The following is a 6,309-nucleotide window of genomic DNA, read 5'->3' on the forward strand; positions in this document are numbered from 1 at the left end:
CGAAGGCGAAAAAATACCATCCAGAAGCTTCGGTCAACAAATGGGCAATGGAGCTCAAGCAATGATGAGGTAGCCGAGATACTCATTGGCTATTTCCAAGACTTATATACATCTGTAAATCAAGTTTCATGTGATGCAGCCACAGAGTCTATTGAGAAGGTGATCGATTCAAATTTGAACAATCAGTTGGCGCAAGAATTTATTGCATGGGAAGTTCAGAAAGCAATTAAAGAAATGACACCTCTCAAAGCCCCTAGACCAGACGGAATGCCTCCTTTGTTTTACCAACACTACTGGGGTACAATTGGTAATGACGTTACTCAATCAGTGTTACATTTTCTTAATTCTGCTTGTCTCCCTGATAATCTCAACCACACTTTTATTACACTCATCCCAAAAAAAAAAACTCCCCCGAATATGCTTCTGATTTTAGACCCATTAGCCTTTGTAATGTTTTATACAAAATATTTTCAAAGGTCTTGGCAAATAGAATAAAGAAAATTCTCCCAATGATCATCTCTGAACATCAAAGTGCCTTTACAAAAAGCAGACTAATTTCTGATAATATTCTAGTTGCTTTTGAATCTCTCCATAGTATGCAGAAACATGTGGGCAAGGAAGACTATATGGCTATCAAATTAGACATGAGCAAAGCCTTTGACAAGGTGAAATGGTCGTATCTTGAATCAGTCATGAGAAGAGTGGGCTTTACTGAAAGATGGATTAAACTTATGATGCTTTGTGTCAAGACGGTCTCTTATTCCATTTTGGTGAATGGAGAGCCAAAAGGGATGATAAAACCTACTCGAGGTATCCGTCAAGGAGATCCACTGTCACCATTCCTTTTTTTGCTTTGCACGGAAGGCTTAAACGGCCTCATCACTAAGGCAGAGGAGAAAGGTGATATTAAGGGTTATGCCCTATGCAGAAATAGTCCAAGACTAACCCATCTCTTTTTTGCAGATGATAGTCTGTTATTTTGTAGGGCAACAATCCAGGAATGCCAACAAGTTCTGGATATACTTGAACTTTATGGAAGATGTTCGGGTCAACAAATCAATAAAGCAAAAACTACCATCTTTTTCAGTAGGTCCACATCTGAGGAAGTCAAAAATCATATCAAATCTGCCTTGGAAGTACCAGAAATCTTACAATACGAGAAGTATTTGGGATTACCATCATTGGTGGGAAAAAACAAAAAGGCTAGCTTTAACTACATTAAGGAGAGAGTATGGAAAAAAATTCAAGGGTGGAAGGAAAAGCTTCTGTCTCAAGCGAGTAGAGAGATCCTTATCAAGGCTGTGATCCAAGCAATACCAACCTACACAATGAGTTGCTTCAAGCTTCCTTTAGGACTTTGTGGAGATATTGAGAGCCTCATAAGAAAGTTTTGGTGGGGCCAAAAAGGTGATAGAAGAAAAGTACATTGGGTCAAGTGGGACACCCTTTGTAAACCAAAATTGGAAGGGGGTATGGGATTCAAAGACTTGGCAAACTTCAATGATGCCCTTCTAGCAAAACAAGCTTGGCGATTACTTCACCAAAAAAACTCTCTTCTTTATAGACTTTTTAAGGCGAGGTTTTTTCCAAATTGTTCTATCCTAGAAGCTTCTTACTCAAGTTCGGGGTCTTATGCTTGGCATAGCATACTAAAAGGAAGAGATTTATTGTTGAAGGGAGCACGGTGGAGAGTGGGATGTGGAGATGCTATTAGTGTGTGGAATGATGCTTGGTTGCCTTCTAACACTCATCCGAGAATTGAATCACAAGTGGTAAGTGGTTTTGAGGAGATGAAAGTTTCTGCACTCATAGACCCAATCACAAAGAAATGGGATCCTAATATGTTGAATGGACTTTTCACCCCACTGGAAGCAGAGTTGATTTTAAGTATCCCATTATGTCCAAATGTAGTGGAGGATATTGTTGTGTGGCCGTTAACTCCATCAGAAACTTATACAGTAAGATCGGGTACAAGGTTCCTCACAACAGACCATGCACCAATCCCACAAGATATTCCAGTACAGCCAGGTAATGAAGTGTGGAAATTAATCTGGAGTCTCAATGTGCAAAGCAAAGTCCGAAACTTCCTTCGGAGGACCTGCCACAATGCCTTACCAGTGAAACAAAATCTGAAACGAAGGCATATTATAAATGAAGATGTCTGCGAACTGTGCAAACAAGAGACCGAATCGGTTTTCCATGCACTCTGGGGTTGCACACAACTTACACAGGTGTGGGGTTCTTTACCAACCTTTTCGTTTAGGCAGATGAAGGTGTTTTCTTCCATTCAAGAAGTGCTCCTGTACACGGACAAAGAAGAGAAAAAACCAGAGCTGTTGGCATTAGTAATGTGGACTATTTGGCATCGCAGAAACCAGGTCCGCACCTCTCCAAAGGAATTTCCACTAGCTCAGGTCGCACCAACAGCAACTCAAGCTTTGGAAGTCTTTCAACATGCTAACTTAGATGCTGCCACACACTTTAGTGATCCTCATCGTTCGCGGGATCGATGGTCACCACCGGCGGAAGGAGAAATCAAAATTAATTTTGATGGAGCCCAATTTAGAGATATGGGCAAAGCAGGATTGGGTGTTGTTATCCGGAACAGCAGAGGACAAGCTCTGGCTTCTCTCTCGGAGCAAGCAAATCTTCCCTACTCTCTAGACATTACAGAAGCTTTGGCAGCTGCTAGAGCTATTTCTTTTGCACGGGAGCTCGGCTTCACTTCATTCATTTTAGAGGGAGACTCCGCAAATATTATTAAAACACTAAAGTCTGAAGAAGCATCTCTATCCTCCTTTGGTCATATTCTCAGCTCAGCGAAATCCATGATGGCAGATGGCAATATTAGATTCTCGCATGTGGGTCGAATAGGTAATATGGTAGCACATAAACTAGCTCAACATGCTAGACATGTTAGGGGTTTTTCGGTATGAACGGAAAATGTCCCTCCACACCTTTCTCATGTACTTTGTGCCGATCACGGCTGATTTGTTTCTTCTACCTTAATAAAGTTCAGGTTCTTGTTTCTCAAAAGAAAAAATATTTGATCTTGTACATTGAAAAGCAAACTTTTACGACATATAATACAAAATCAATCAATTATAAATTTTACAATTTAATAAGAGGTCAAATTTCATTTTGATAGATACTAAATGATTGAGTCAAATATTAAGAAACAATTATTATTATTATTATTATTATTATTTTCTTTTAAATTTTATTAATATTAAATTAAATAGATGCTATGTTTATTTTTAAAATATTAATTTAATTTCAAAATATAGTATATTTATATGCTTTGGTCTTCCTCCTCATTTGACGAACCGTTGGCAAGTCGGGTCGTGTGGCCTTGAGTTTAACTGGCTGGCAGCAACATGGCCCATGGCAATGCTTTTATATTAAGTAACAGTCACACTCACACTCACACTCACACTCACACCAATCGGTCCCTAATTTCCCAAATATGCCACCATCATCACTCCATCACTTTATCTCTTGTTATTGTTATCCATTCCCTGCCGACAACGAAAAACACACAAACCAGGGTGTTTAGTTTAGCAATTTTTATTGCTCAATTTTTTGGGCTCGTTTGGTAATATTATTCTAATAATATTGTTTAAATATTATGAAAATATATATAGGTAAAAAAGTGCTATGGAAATATGTATTGTGTTGTTTAAACAACGAAAACTATTGTTTAAACAACACAACCAAACAGGGTCCCAATTTTCATCACTCAAAACCCAAATTTCTTGAGCCCCATATCAAGTTCTCATATTTGGCTTAGTGTTTTTTTTTTTTTTTTTTTTTTTTTCCTTGGTTCTCATAACCAATTACTCAAAAAAAAAAAAAGTTACAATTATGAAAACCAAAAACACATTAAGATTTCATTTCATGGTGGATAACAACCTAGCTAAGACTCTATCCCACTTTTTGCTCCAATGCACCCCTAAACTTTTACAAACTTATAGTCAATAACCTAATTAAATCCAATTTATCATATAACTTTCTACCATTTAGAATTACAGCCTAGTTGGTAATTTCATTTTACCATTAAGTTAAGACATTAGTTGATTTTTGGTGTAGGGATGTTCGAACCAAAAATCTCTTATTTGACCCAAAAAAAAAAAAACTTTATTAGTTGAACTAATTAGAACCTATCACTTTCTACCATTCAAATGAATGTTAAAGTTAAATGAATCTTGGAGTACTAAATTAAGTTGCAATTTACAATTAAACAAAAATGAAATTTAAAAATTTTAAAAAAAAAAAAGAAAAAGAAAAAAAATATAGATTTACGCTTTCGACCTAAGAGCATTAGCATTGATAGTGCTAAAATTTTAGTTTTTAACATTTCAAAAAGCCACTTTTTCTATTCTAACACCTCATTTTATAATGCACCGAACATCAATGGTTCTATTTTTTTAGCACCTCATTTAAATATTATTATTTTTATTCTTTCTTGTCTCTTTCTCTCTCATCCACTCCGTCTCTCTCCCTTCTCTTCTCTAAAGCAAACCCACACCCATAACACAAATGCAACCTTCCAATGACACCCACCCAAAATCAACATAAACACCTATAGTCTATCAATTGCTAAGATTCGGTGAGTTTTACTCAAATTCGGCAAAGATCCGGTGTTATTCTGCTCAGATCCAATGAGTTATGCTCAAATCCGGCAAAGATCCAACGAAAAAATGCAGATCACTGCTGATTGGAACCTTCGGCAACATCTTTGTTGGCTTCGACCGACCCAACTGCCGACTAGCCGAGTTCGATCAGATTTGATTTGTGGGTTTTCTCGGTTGGCGATGGGTCTTCTTTCCAGCAACCCAATGTCATTGAGTCCACTATAGGTTGGGCACATACCCGACCCGTGGATACCCTTACCTACATCAATTCTCTTTTTTTTTTTCCTTCAGCCAAATACTATTCATTTTTTTATTAATTTCTTTCTCACTTCCTCTTTCTTCCTCTCTGCCACAAAACCCAACAAAAGGCATAAAATAATATATATTTTTGTCCCTTTTTGCTATAGTGAGCTGCTAGTCTTGGCAGTTCATTGTAGCAAGTTGCCAAAAAAAATATTTGGCATTGACACCATTGATGTAGGGCTCTTTTTGGTGTTTGAGGTGCTAAAATAGCTAACCAATGCTGATACTCAAATGATACCTAAATAAATAAAATATCCTTACAAACTTTAAGATTAAATAGCCCAGTTCATCCTCTTCCCCAGAAAAATAAATAAATAGAAAAAAAAAAGTCATATATGGGGGATTAAATGCCATCTCAGATTCTCATCCGCATGCTTGTCCCTCACCATCACAAAACTCTCTAAATTTAGTGATGAATTTTCTAAAAATTCATAAAAATATGTTGTGAAATAAATGGAAAAATACAAACCATATGTTTGGAATTGGTGGCGGATATATTCTTCAAGTGAATCAATTCTCTCTCAAGGTCAAGGTCATAAACCCATTGGGTCTACTGGTGGAAGATGTGAAAGTTTACTTAAACCATTTTCAAAGAGTGTTGTCTTCTCATATAAAGAGAAACAGTAATAGTGTAGCTTATTGTTAGGCAAAACATGCTATAAGCATACCAAGTTTACAAGTATGGATGGAAGATGTACCTTCTCATATTATTTCATTTTTAGATTTGTATGTAACTTATTTACATTAATAAAAGTACTTAAATTCTTTCTCAAAAAAAAAAAAAAAAAAAAAAAAAAAAAAAAAAAAAAAAAAAAAAAAGAAGAAGAAGAAAGGATGGTCAAGGTCATATTCATATACGATTTGGAGCATTTTTCACTTAATTTTCTTTTTATTCTGTTTCGTTGACAACCAAACAACCATGAAAGAGATATTTTACTTAAAAATTCAGACAATCGTTTTGGGGACAGTTTGGTTATTTCATTTCTTGTGGTGGAGTCTATCTAGATTGTGGGTCCAGGGATCGTGCATCATGCAAAATGCATAAATTTTGAAGTCCTCAACCCCAGAACATTTAAATAAATTTATAACTTTAGGGAGTTGATCGTGTGCTTGAATAGTTTAAGGGATTAGGTGTAATCAGAATGATAGTTTAAGGTGAAAAAAAATGTAATTTGCCATTATATTAAAGATACAAATTTTTTCATTATTTGTTGAGATGACTAATTATGACTAACGTAACATTATTTTTATATGAGCTCATTCACTTTTGTTGTACACCAATCACAACAATACAACATTGCATCTCAACAGTTCTGATAAAAATTATGAAATTTTTTGTGTGACTAAACTCATTGTTAAATTATTTACATGA

Source organism: Quercus robur, chromosome 10, assembly GCF_932294415.1.
Source record: "Quercus robur chromosome 10, dhQueRobu3.1, whole genome shotgun sequence".
Taxonomy (NCBI): domain Eukaryota; kingdom Viridiplantae; phylum Streptophyta; class Magnoliopsida; order Fagales; family Fagaceae; genus Quercus; species Quercus robur.